Source organism: Hyla sarda, chromosome 2 (genome assembly GCF_029499605.1).
Source record: "Hyla sarda isolate aHylSar1 chromosome 2, aHylSar1.hap1, whole genome shotgun sequence".
Lineage (NCBI taxonomy): Eukaryota > Metazoa > Chordata > Amphibia > Anura > Hylidae > Hyla > Hyla sarda.
This window is the reverse complement of record NC_079190.1, coordinates 186,926,806-186,941,142: the sequence shown is the minus strand read 5'-3', so window position 1 is coordinate 186,941,142 and position 14,337 is coordinate 186,926,806.

Genomic DNA, 14,337 nt, shown 5'->3' with positions numbered 1-14,337 from the left:
GGGGACCTCCGTGCGGCGTTCTGAATGATCGGATCCGGCAGGCAGCGCTGCGGGCGATCCGATCATTCATTGAAATCGCGTACTGCCGCAGATGCCGGGATCTGTATTGATCCCGGCATCTGAGGGGTTAATGGCGGACGCCCGCGAGATCGCGGGCATCGGCCATTGCCAGCGGGTCCCTGGCTGCGATCAGCAGCCGGGATCAGCCACGCATGACACGGGCATCGCTCCGATGCCCGCGGTTATGCACAGGACGTAAATGTACGTCCTGGTGCGTTAAGTACCACCGCACCAGGACGTACATTTACATCCTGCGTCTTTAAGGGGTTAAAAAATGGATGCAACCATACATCGGTTTTTAACTGTATACGGGTTGAAATTTGTACACACGTTTTGATACAGTTTAATCAGGTTTTGAGGAATCTGTTTTTCATCAAAAACTTGATACAAGAACTGTATTGCTAAAACGTGGTGTGCATGCACCCTAAATTATATTGGCTTCATAGTGAAATTGCCACCATAGTCGAGCAGCATCAATGTGCCAACCCCCTTTATCAAAGTGTACGTTATTATAGGGACATGTCAAAAGTTTTTATTTGTTGAGGTCAGAATGTTCAATGAAAGGAAACAAGCGCACACTGAGAAAAATGGTCATATAGGGGGAGATTTATCAAAACCTGTGCAGAGGAAGAGTGGTGCAGTTGCCCATAGCAACTAATCAGATTGCTTCTTTCATTTTCCACAGTCCTCTAAAGAGGCCTGTGGAAAATGAAAGAAGCAATCTGATTGGTTGCTATGGGCAACTTCACCACTCTTCCTCTGCACAGGTTTTGATAAATCTCCCCCATAGACTTTACATTATGAGACTGTCCTGGTCATGTGGCACAGTGCTGGGAGGGAATGCACACACTTCACCTGGCTTGTTCTACTGAAAAAAACTTTTGATACGCCTTATGACATGCCAAAAGGTTTTAATAGTAACAGTGCCCATTGAATATTTGAGGCATGGCACCTGATGGCAGTTCTGTTCATCAATGGAATTCTTTAAAGGGTACCTTTCATCAAAAAAACTTTTGATATATTATAGATTAATGTATGCAGAATAACTTTCCAATAGCATGTTATTAAAAAATATGCTTCTTTCTATTTAATTTTCCACTTTGAAAAAATGACCACTAGGGGTCTCCCTACCAGTCCCTTTTTATAGATTTCAGACTCATGCTGGAGTCCTAAATCTCAGACTGCTGCTGGGACACAGGCAAGCGCAACATTGCTCCCTGGCAGTGAGCAGTGCTGAGTTTGTCTGTGTCCCGGCTGCAGTTTGAGATTTAGGACTCCTGCATGAGTCTGAAATCTATGAAAAAGGACTGGTAGGGAGACCCCTAGTGGTCATTTTTCAAAGTGGAAAATTAAATAGAAAGAAGCATATTTTTTAATAACATGCTATTGGAAAGTTATTCTGTATACATTAATCTATAATATATCAAAAGTTTTTTTGATGAAAGGTACCCTTTAAAGGATCTCACTGCAAGCTACAGTGATTCTATTTTTCTTTATTGTTAAAGTCAAGGTACATGTCAAGTTTTTTAAATTTGTTTTTTAAACGTTTTACATGTCTTATGCTCATCTCATCTCAGCGCTAAATTCATAAACTATGTGCTACACAACTCTTGACGTATACAATGCCATGAACCTGTCAATCATTTTGTGTCTTAATGCATTCGAAGATATTTCCGATTGTAAATGTCTTACACAGAGGAACTGTAAAAAATCAGGTGCAACTAAGACCTCAGACTTAGGTTTTCTAAGAATTTCGAATGGGTCTTTAGTATAATAAAACAGTTTATTGTGATATGTTGAATACATGCCTATTTGAAAAGGCGGTGACTCTTCTGTTTGCAATCCAGATTATACTGACAAGAGGCGTGTTTCTCCTATTAAATACCAGTAAATAATGTTCTATTTGTGACTCACATCTTCTGTTGTCAATGAATAAGGCACTGTATTCCCTGCAAACCTAGGAAGAGGGATAGGTAGATGCTTTTAGTACTTTGAAATGGAGTGACAACTTTTAAACAAAGCCATTTACTTTAAAGGGGGTCTCACTTCATGGCTGCCCATACTAATCTGCCAGTAATGGGTAATAGTGCAGGAGATCCTTTTCTGCCTACATTGCGCCATTTAGGAGAAAATAGGAATATGCAGATGAGTATTTTGGTGCACTGCTATGCCCGGAAGGTCCAGTAATAGCGCCCCTTAATATATATGCGTAGACTTTCCCTTTAAATAGATCTTCTTTCCATTTATAGTCAACAGGGAAATAAATATTACTAAGTACTGAAATTCGCGTTTGCAAGTCAGTGCTATACAACTGATCGTGTATGGATCTGCAGAGAGGAGAAACAAATGGAGTTTCTTTGTATGGTTTGCTGGACAATGTAAGGATCCAATCCTATGTCATTTACTGTAAGCTAAAAGAAGAAGAGAGAAAACAAGGAGAGGACAGTGCCTCGTGTGATTCTGTGGGTGTATATGCCCACTTTAACCCCGTGTGGTATGCGCTCACCTGAGGGACTCTTGGAATAGGCGTATCACCCCTCCGTGTGGTGTCAGACGATAGATCTCAGGCTGCAGCTTGCAGGAACTTGGCCAAACGCCTTGCTGGTGGTCGGCAAGAGAAATAGTTGCTTAAGAAAGAGGAAGATGTTCTGCAGCGGCGCTTCCCTTGTGAGATTAGTAATCAAATAAAGTCCGATATGGTATAAAAAGTATTCACATTTATTGTGCATATATCTTTGCGGAAAAAAAAAAACAGGCAAGACGCATTTCAGGGTTAAGTTACCCCTTTTTCAATTGCATATTTCATGAATACACACATTTCATGAATACACACCTATTCATGAAATATGAATAGGTGTGTATATACGGCAGTGTATGCACTGCCGTATATACACACCTATTCATATTTCATGTAGAGAGCTGTGATTGGCCAGTTGATTTCAGCCAATCACAACTCTCTGTGGGAAATATGAATAGGTGTATATATACAGCAGTGCAGGGGACCATAGAAGAGCGGCCGGCCGCATCTATACATTATACAGGAGGATCACAGCGGGTGTCAGGAGTGACACTCACTACGATCTGTCTAGCAGAGTGTGCTCCATGTTGGGAGCAGTAGTACCTGCAGTTAAGGACAGATCACAGCGGGTGTCACTCCTGACACCCAATGCGATCGTCCTATCTATTGCAGAGATGCGGAGCAGCTCTATAAAGCGCTCACATCTCTGCACTATACTCCGGCCAGTGATATGACTAGAACATCGCTTATTCATATTTTCCGGGGAGAGCGGGGATTGGCTGCAACCATCCGGCAAATCTACAATCTGCAGAGCAGAGATGCGAGAGCTGTATAGAGCCGCTCTGCATCTCTGCAATAGATAGGACGATCGCACCGGGTGTCAGGAGTGACACCCGGGGCAATATGTCTATAAGCACAGGTACTACATCATGTTCCATGCTGGGAGTAATAGTACTACCTAAAAAATAGAGAAAAAAAAGAGAAAAACATGTACAAACACACACACTTTATTAAAAAAGAATAAAAAAATTTGTTAAATAAAATAATTCAATTAAATAAAAATGTTCCCATCCCTACTGCATTATGTTTTTATTTTTTGGTACCCAACACATTTGGAAAAAAGCCAAAAGGGGCCAAAAATGCAATTTCCACTCAAATGCAAAAACGCCAGAAAAAAACGTCAGACACAAGAAATTGCACTGGCATTTTTTTTCACACAAAAAAACACAGGAAAAAAAAACAAATGGAAACTAGAGTGGCACATACTGCATGGTCTGCAACTCTGCCCACATTACAAAAACTCAGAAGTTCAGTTAAAGGGGTATTTCGGCCTTAGACATCTTATCCCCTATCCTTTTGATAGGGATAAGATGTCTGATCGCAGGGGTCCTGCCTGTGGGACCCCCACGATCCCCATGCTGCACTCAGCATTCTGTGCTGCAAAAATTACGCAGTATGCATAGAGTAGCAGAATCCTTTTAAATACAAATGGAATTCCACTGCAGAATTCTGCCAGATGATTGTCTGCAATGTGGACAATCCTTTAGAAATTACGTTTGAAAATTCTGTTGCAGCAGCCTCCCATCTCCAGTGGACATTTCTGTGGTGAAAATTAAAGGGGTACTCCGCTGAAAAACTTTTTTTTTATTTTTTAAATCAACTGGTGCCAGAAAGTTAAGAACTGTCCAGAGCAAGAAAGGTTTGCTATGGGTATTTTCTTCTACTCTGGATAGTTCTTGACATGGACAGAGGTGTCAGCAGAGAGCACTGGGTAGAAAGCATGAGAAACTAGGACTAGGACCAGGAATAGTGAATTCTGGTAATAGGAGATGTAGTTATATGTGTGCCCAGTTAGGCATAAGAAGGGGGGTTTGTGGATCCTTCTCACCCCAGAGTCATTAAATATATAAAGAGAGCTAAGTGAATTGCCCTCATGCATGGGCTATGACATGAGAGGGTCTTGAAAACTGAGGCAGTATCTTGTTATTCTGGCATGAATCTGTAACTGTAGTAAGGCTCTCCATTACAAGAGATGGCATCTTCTGCCTATGAGCCCACACAGTGGCCTGCTGCATGAAAAGTTCTCAGGTATTTGCAGCACTGCTAAGATGGACCAAGAAGGACTTCCTGCTGAACTTGGAAGGGAGAGCAGAGGCAAGAAGTAGGCCTCATACATAGCTACATACCTGTCTACCTATTTACATTGCTACCTACCTGGCTACCAACCTACCTACATAGCTACTTACCTAGCTACCTGGCTACTTACCTACATACAGCAACTACCTTAATTCAAAGGGTTCTACCCAGCATAACCACTTATGCCTAATATCAATAGTCAACATATTGGTAAATTGTAATCTAAGGACTTATCAGATATAGTATCAGCATAAACAATCAATTAGACCACACACAAGTAAAAATTAAATACACCTTTATTTTCCATGTACAGTAATTTAAAATACAACATCAAAATTGTATTGTAAAGTGAGTTGCAGAAATCTGCTACTTGCTACCTGAACAGCACTGACAAAAAAATAGGGTAAATGCAGGTCATATCAATAATGATAATAATCTTAGTAAGGAAGAGTTATCTCAATGTGCAAAGTGTCACTATAACAAGATGTGGTATGGGGTGATAAAGGGCAGATGTTATTACCCTAGAGGCAGATGCCATTAACCCCTTATATTCGTGATGCCAGGGCGTATTTATTCTCTACACCACACGAGGTATGGACGCTGGTTCCAGGGCTAGGCGCAGGGCAAATAATCACTCCAATGCAAAGTTACGGGACAATGGCAGCTTTACTGAGGCAGACAGATGGAATAGTCTTAACAGCTCTGTTAGGCCCAAGGAGATGATCAGTGACTTAAGGAGACTTGCGGGCTCGCTGGGACTTGTAGTGGACTTGACTGAATTATGCAGACGCACGCTGACTTTAGCAGATTTGACTGACTTGACTATGACTGACTAGGCTTCACCCCTGTGACTGCTTACCAGGCTTTGACGTTCACCTGAAGGGGCACTTGGTTGGTGGAAACGTGGCTGTGTGGTTAGGCCTTGGGTCTCTTCAGGACACCAGACACTCAGGGCTTGACTGAACCTCAGGAAACTCTAGACACTACTAAGCTATCTCCTCCCTTGTATTTATGGGAGCAATTTGGAGGGGTCCTATAGGTCACCACACAAGTCACCTGGTCACTGACACCTTCCCTGGTTACATATCTTAACAACAGGACTTAAAGGCATATACATCTAAAGCAAGTACATTAACCATTTGTATGTACAATAAGATAACTAGAGTCCTGAGGAGTGTGGGGCAGGGGACTAGGACTGAGTCCACCTGAAAAGGACTATAGATTGTACAGAAGGGCCACTTCTGTACTGGGCCACCACAAAGACATTTTCCCACACACACACACATAAAACACCCTTTCATTGCCACCTGCCTCAATGCCACATACCCCCCCCCCCCCCCTCTGCTCAGACCACTGGGAAGGAGCACTTGACTTCAAAAAGACAGTGTCCAACTGCCTTTTCTTTTACTTGATCAAGTTTGTCCAACAGTTTTTGAGGCACTTGGCTTACTTCTTCAGCAGATTTTTCTTCAGCACTTTAATGGCACATCCTTCTTTCATTCGCACTCTCAGCAGCCACCGAGCACAAGACTTTTGGTCACCTTTGCCAAATCCCTTGTAGAAGGCTCTATTCATGTCAGGCCTTTCCAATGCCAGGTCCTTCATCTTGGTTTGTGCAGTGCTCTGGACACTAGGTGCGGACAAGGCAGATGCTCCAGGTTTTTGTCTTCTTCTGTCAACGGTATCACCCAAACTTTTCTGGTGGCCAACCAGGCCTGTATCACCCATTTGTAGGGCTTCTAAGAAATCTTCCACAATTTCAGGAGGCTTCCCTTTAATGCATCTGTCCATCTTCTCCTTGAGACGGACTCTTCTCCAAGGCCTACTTCTGCAGACTTTCTTCTGGTGTTTTCTTGAACGAATCAAGCGCCTCTCAGGATTTCTACCTCAATCCTGTCCTCTATCACAGTGACCTATTTTTAAGGACTCTGCTTTCTTATTAGTCTTTTCTTTAGAGACACCAACCTACACAGGCTCATCTGCAGGCTGAGAATTCTTGGCTCCTTTAGGCCACTCTTCACCCGCACCTTCAGATGTGTCACTGACTTTACTTGCAGCTTCTGCAGTTATCTCTGACTTAGCTCCTGTCTCAGAGAACTTCTCTGCCTCAGCATTTTCACCATCAAATGTCAATATTTCTGCAGCTTCAGAGGACCTCTCATATGACTTCACCTCAGTCTCAGCTTCAGAGGACTTCTCATATGGCTTCTTCTCAGTCTCAGCTTCAGAGGACTTCTCATATGGCTTCTTCTCATTTTCTTCAGACTCTTCCAGATGACAGTGCAATTTCAGCTCATCTTTAACTGGCGGATGGAACCCATGTTCCTGTACCTGATCCGTTTCTGGTTTTACTGAAGATTCTGTTTCAGTCAGAGGAACACTTGTCACTTGAGTCTCTGGATCCTCTTGAACTTGACTCGCAGTCTGTTCTTCAGCTCTCCCATCAGTCTGGCAGACCCCTATCTGACATATATCTAGTGACTGCTGACACTCCCTATCCTCAGCCTCTGTTGAGTAACTCTCAACTAGTGTGTGGTGCAAGTCAAGTGTTGTTTACCTATCAGGTGTATCCACTCTAGTTACCTGACAGTCTTCCCATAATTGCTGAAAAAATTGAAAATCCATCCCCAGTACTACATCATATTCCAAGGAGGGCTCTATTGCAACCTTGTGACTCACAGTACCATAGGGAGTAAAATACATACATTAACAGTTTTATAACCCCAAATAACTGCCTGTATAGGTTGCTCTTAGCAACATGGTGCCCGCATCCTCCACTAATTGTAAGGATTTCTCCCTGGGGATAGCTCTGGGATCATCCTTGACACCGCCACAGGACACATTTACACTTCAATCAGCAGGCAAACAACAGTACTTTATGCAAGTCAGGCCCCTCGGCAGCTTTATTAGACAGGTTGCAGGATAAATAAAAACATAACACAGGAATAAACAAAACCCTAGACCGTCTAGTCACTAACTAAACAATCCAGCGTGCCCTGAGTATCAACTGGTCGACTTTTCCTGGCCAGTTAAACTTATGCCTCCTGTAACCTTCTACTCTCTGTTCACACACAGCGTTTGCAACCTCTTGCTGTGTGTCTCATCGACATCACTCTTGGGGCCACTCACAGCTCGGGCTGTGTGACCCCTGCCTCCTCCCTTTACAGCTACCTTGCTGTCTTCTGGGGAGAGCCCAGACTACATTGTCTTACTTCCTTTTAAACATACTTCCCCTCTCTGCTGCCTCATTGATTAGGCCCCAGGTCAGCATCTCTGCTAGCTCACCTAGGAGAAAGGACTGTGAAAAATATTGGAAATTGTAAAGTGTGAATAGGAGTGCGGAATCCCATTGAAGTCTATCGGGCTTTAATTTGATGCAGAATTTTTGCATGCAGAATCTGTGTGAAATTCCACTTTGTGAATATAGCCTTAGCCAGAGCAGAGAGCTCTACAAAGAGCACCTTACAGTCTAAAGCTATGTTCACACTATGGAATGTCTGCACCGAGAATCTCCGTGCGGACATTCCGCAAACTGCTGGGCGCCAACATGATCTGCTGATGCAAGGACCGCACAATAATGCACTGTCTCAAAGACAGCTATGCATTCAGTGTGGACTCTGCACAAAGAAAGAACATGTTCCTTCTTTGTGCTAACACGAAAAATGGAATTTCCATCTGGCTTGGAAATTCTGTTGTGTGCACAGAGCAGCAGAATCCTGTTTAACTCAACGGGACTCTGCTGCAGCGGAATCTCTGTCCACAGTACAAGCAAATCCCCAGAGCAAACTTCTCCTGCTCTGAACAGTTCCTGACATAGACAGAGGTGTCAGCAGAGAGCACTGTGGTCAGACAAAAACTCAACTTCCTCTGTAGTATACAGCAGCTGAAAGGAATAAGATTTCTTAATAGAAGTAATTTACAAATCTTTTTAACTGTCTGGCAAAAGTTGATTTGAATTTTTTTTCCCACTGGAGTATCCCTTTAAGAATACACCACATCCATAAATAGCATAAACATGGTATAATTTTTGGGAGGGTAACAATGATACTATTCTCACCCTCCTATATATATTTAGTAAAAATGTTGTTTCTTCTTCACCGCTTCTGTTTTTAAAATTATTTTTTATTTTTTTAATAAAAAATAGGCATAAGTACAATAAAAATTGTCTGTTAATGTCTGTGGGTACCTTAGAATTCTTGTTCACTGGATCAAAATCATTTTGGGTCTCAAACACAGCACCCGAAGAATACCAACAGAGTTGAAGAATGTTCCATCATTTCTATCAGTTTCAAGGCATACATACCACATAGTGATAACACAGTTCTAAAAGGACATTGCTGGTTAATGTCTATAATTTAATAGCCCATCATTCACCAAGCATTGACTTGATATCATGGTATTATTAGGCTTTGATATGATTCATTGGAGTCTGTCCCTTACACCCTGATATAATTATATATTATTTTTTCTACAACATTGCACAGGACCGGTTACTGATTTTACAATTATACATACAATTAGGCAACAAGGCTAATAATATTTGTAATAAAGCCAATAATAAAATAAAGAACAATCTTATACTGTTTATTACAGTAAGGTCCCAGTTTGCAGATGCATTTCAAAATGTTGTACATATCCTTGACAACAGGAATAAAACATTGTCTCAAAGGCAAAACCAGGCTGGGAGCAGCTGTAATTACGGATTGTTCAGATGTCATCACTAAGTGCATCACGTTTTCTTACCATTGTTACTGAATTGCACTTTAACATGTACATGACATGCTGTGTCTACTGTGTCATAGGCATGCAAAGAGTTATTCTGAAGTAAATAAGCAGCCATCTATTCATAATCACAGCACTAAGAAACGAAAATAGTCGTCCACACATTATTCTTTTTTCATACATCATTATTTCTTGTATTATGAAATATTTCTTCCACAACTTTCAGGACAATACAATACAAGTGATCAGAAATATCACAGACAGTATCTGGATATTCAGGTGCACACTAATAGTCTTGTGTGTTACCAAAAAGGAACAAGAGAAAAAAATCCTGCCTCACAATGACCACCACTACCATTACCACTGAATAATGACTGACTACTACTTCCATACTGTTAATAAAATCTACTATAGAAAGACCAATATTCCCACATACAGTGACCATATAGAAGTAGATACTAGCTGTGCGTGAGTGCTCCGCAGACTATATAAGTGATTACAGTGCAGTTACTTCCAGTGACTCACAGGTGAAGTCTTCTCTGATTGAAGTTGTCTATTTTGCCATCTGTCATGAACCATCATAAAGTCTTCTCCCGGCCACGACTTGTAAGCACAGAATCTGACAGACAAGTATTTTTGGTGCTTTGCTCCAGCACCCTCCACACCTTTATATAAACTCCCTGTCACATTGGGCAGGAATATGTACAGCACTGAGCTTGCCCACAGCCACTTTGCCTGACTATTTGAATATGCACCCAAAACAGTGGATACTCAACTGGATACAATGGGTCAAACCAAAGCCCAAACTAGGGAGCCAGAGTCAAAACCATAAAATTATGCAGTACCAATACACTAGGCGAAGGGTTAGTCAAAGAACAAGCCAAAGCTCAGGAAAACCAGAGATCAGGATAATAAATGCAAGTAAGGAGCTAGTGCTAGGAAAAATCTCTCTCTCACAGACAACATATAGAGAGCAACTGTGGTATTTATAATTCAGCTCAGAAGGGTGTGGTTGCCAAAGCTAGTACCATTGGCTAGTATTCCATGCCTCCTAATTTGGCCGGGCGTCATCATGACAATGAGTGATGCCGCAGCTAAAGACAGGAAGGATTGGAACTACAAACAGAGTCACAGACAGAAACACCCATTACACTCCCCTTCTGTACTACTCCACTTTGTGCCCTCATATACAGTGGGGATCAATAGTTTGGGCACCCCAGGTAAAAATTTGTATTAATGTGCAAAAAGAAGCCATGGAAAGATGGAAAAATCTCCAAAAGGCATCAAATTACAGATTGGACATTCTTATAATATGTCAACAAAAGTTAGATTTTTTTTCCATCATTTATACTTTCAAAATAACAGAAAACAAAAAAATGGTGTCTACAAAAGTTTGGGCACCCTGCAGAATTTATAGCATGCACTGTCCCCTTTGCAAAGTTGAGACCTGCAAGTGTCTTGGATTGTTCTCAATCATCATCTGGGAAGACCAGGTGATGTCAATCTCAAAGGTTTTAAATGCCCAGACTCATCTGACCTTGCCCCAACAATCAGTACCATGGGTTCTTCTAAGCAGTCGTCTAGAAATCTGAAACTGAAAATAGTTGATGCTCACAAAGCTGGAGAAGGCTATAAGAAGGTAGCAAAACATTTTCAGATGTTAATATCCTCTGTTCGGAATGTTTTTAAGAAATGGCAGTCATCAGGATCAGTGGAAGTTAAAGCAAGATCTGGAAGACCAAGAAAAATATCAGACAGAACAGCTCGCAGGATTGTGAGAAAAACAATTCAAAACCCACGTTTGACTTTACAATCCCTCCAGAAAGATCTGGCAGACCCTGGAGTTGTGGTACACTATTTCACTATAAAGAGATACTTGTACAAATATGGTCTTCATGGAAGAGTCATCAGAAGAAAACCTCTTCTACGTCCTCACCACAAAAATCAGCGTTTGAACTTTGCAAATGAACATAAAGACAAGCCTGATGCATTTTGGAAACAAGTTCTGTGGACCGATGAGGTTAAAATTGAACTGTCAGGATCTGGGTACTGTGAGGATACTGGTGGTGGATCCTCTGTGTCAGTGGGGTGATGACGAGGGCCGTACCAGGGGAATGGAGTCTAAGGGGTTACTGGTATTCACCAGAGCCCGCCGCAAAGCGGGATGGACTTGCTGCGGCAGGTAACCCCCAGGTCGTTCCACCTGATAGCGATTCAACCCCGACTGACGGCTGAGATAGGCGCGGTACAAGGGATTAGGCAAGAGCAAGGTCGGACGTAGCAGAAGGTCAGGGCAGGCAGCAAGGATCGTAGTCAGGGGCAACGGCAGAAGGTCTGGAACACTGGCTTAGGACATACAAGAAACGCTTTCACTGGCACAATGGCAACAAGATCCGGCAATACTAGGAAGGGGAAGTGAGGTAATATAGGCTAAGGCACAGGTGAAGTTACTAATTGGGCCAGGCGCCAATCAGCAGCGCACTGGCCCTTTAAATCGCAGAGAGACGGCGCGCGCGCGCGCGCGCGCCTAGGGAGCGGGGCCGCGCGTGCCGGAACTGGACAAACGGGGAACAGGTCGGGCTGTACATTTGGAGAAAAAGGGGAACAGAATTTAAAGAAAAGAACCTCTGTCCAACTGTTAAGCATGGGGGTGGATCAATCATGCTTTGGGGTTGTATTGCAGCCAGTGGCACAGGGAACATCTCACGAGTAGAAGGAAAAATGGATTCAATAAAATTTCAGCAAATTTTGGATGCTAACTTGATGCCATCTGTGAAAAAGCTGAAGTTAAGGAGAGGATGGCTTCTACAAATGGATAATGATCCTAAACACACCTCGAAATCCACAGGGGATTACATCAAGGTTTTGCCATGGCCTTCACAATCTCCTGACCTCAACATAATTGAAAATCTATGGATAGAGGTTAAAAGAGCAGTGCGTGACAGACAGTCCAGAAATCTCAAAGAACTGGAAGACTTTTGTAAGGAAGAGTGGGCAAAGATACCTCAAACAAGAATTGAAAGACTCTTGGCTGGCTACAAAAAGCGTTTATAAGCTGTGATGCTTGCCAAAGGGGGCAGTACAAGATTAACTCTGCAGGGTGCCCAAACTTTTGCTGATGCCATCTTTTTTGTTTTCTGTTATTTTGAAAGTGTAAATGATGGAAATAAAATCTAACTTTTGTTGACATATTATAAGAATGTCTAATCTGTAATTTGATGCCTTTTGGAGATTTTTCCATGTTTCCTTGGCTTCTTTATGAACATTAATACAAATTTTTACCTGGGGTGCCCAAACTATTGATCCCCACTGTACTACTAGGCCCCGTCGGTGCCCTCATACAGCAGTTAGGCCCCTTTGTGCCTCATATAGTAGTAAATCCCTCACTGTACTCCCATATAGTGAATAGTAGGCCCCACTGTAGTAGGCTATATAGTATATAGACTGTAGAAGGCTCTATAGTATTAAGCCCCCATATAGTAGTAAGCCCCCATACGTCCCCTATATAGTAGTATGCCCTCATATAATATTAGGTCCCCATACTACCTCTCATAGTAATAATCCCCCTCTATGCTCCCATTTAGTATTAGGTTTCCTCACACTGCCCCTATATAGTATTACTATATAGTATTATTTCCACAGCTCCTCTTTTCTCTGAGCTTCCTGTGCAGGCAGAGTCATACAGAAACACTGCCTACACTTAATGTCTCTGCTGCAGTGTACATTCAGTGTCTTAAAGGCATACACATTGTTGAAAGCTGCGCTTCCTCAGGGATCTGGGATATCTGTCCCCGGGTAAGCCCCTTTTACTCGTCATATCCAGAGAGAGTACCCCTGGCTGCACTGCATCATTATTAAAGAACAATGGCCTAGATTTACTAAAGCTGATTCTTAGGGCCCTATTACCCAGGGTGATTACTGTGTAAAAGGGCAAACAATTAACCCCTTGTTTGTTGGCTGATCGAGTTTATTCCATCCAAAAAGGTGCAACGCTTCGGTCGCCAACTGCGGCCATTTTCAAGCATACAAGTGCAGGCATGTGCCACATATAAATATGGTGTCTCATTAAGAGTGATAATACATGTAATTAGTATAAGAGTGGATAAAAATTACAAATGTGCATACATATTGAAATTATATAATGCATAAAAAATCCAGTGCTGCACCATTCATTCATAAAAAATACAACCAACATCGTAGTACAGTGTATACAGTTATAAAGCGCATAATGCTTGTAAATTCACACATGTGCATATAGTTGTGCAAATTAAGTTAATTTCAGGCAGGGCTATAGTGCCTTGGACCAGGCTAAGCATCTGCCTGCACCCACACACCTTTTTTATTAGGAGTGCTGCTGTATATTCTTGGTATATATATATATATATATATATATATATATATCTTGTAAGGGATTAGGTAACGGGGATAACGTCTCCTGGGTAGACAGGCACAGTTTTGAAGGAACACTGTAGAAATTGCAGTCCAAACAGCAGGGGATTCGTTTAACTGACCTCAGCCAGTTTTATTGACAGGTTGAGGTACAGAACATAAAATATAAAAAACAAAATCCTAAGCCTGTCCGGCTCTAACTAACAACAGGAAACCTCACTAACCAAGTGCCGGCCTAATACCGGGCACCAAACAATATAGCGACGTCCATACCACTTGTAGTGCTCTCACAGGCTCCATGCAGATAACCTGTTCCCAGGCTGAGAGAGAGATGTGTCTGAATTCTCAGCCTTATATCAGGCCAGCACACCTGAGGAGTGATTACCTGACAGCCCAAAACCCGGACTGTCCGGATGGAGTGGGGGCCACCCTTCTCTCCCCACTCCAGCAACACAGGCCCTAAAAACACACAGGTTTTATACAAACCCAAATTGCAGAGATGTCTGCATAGA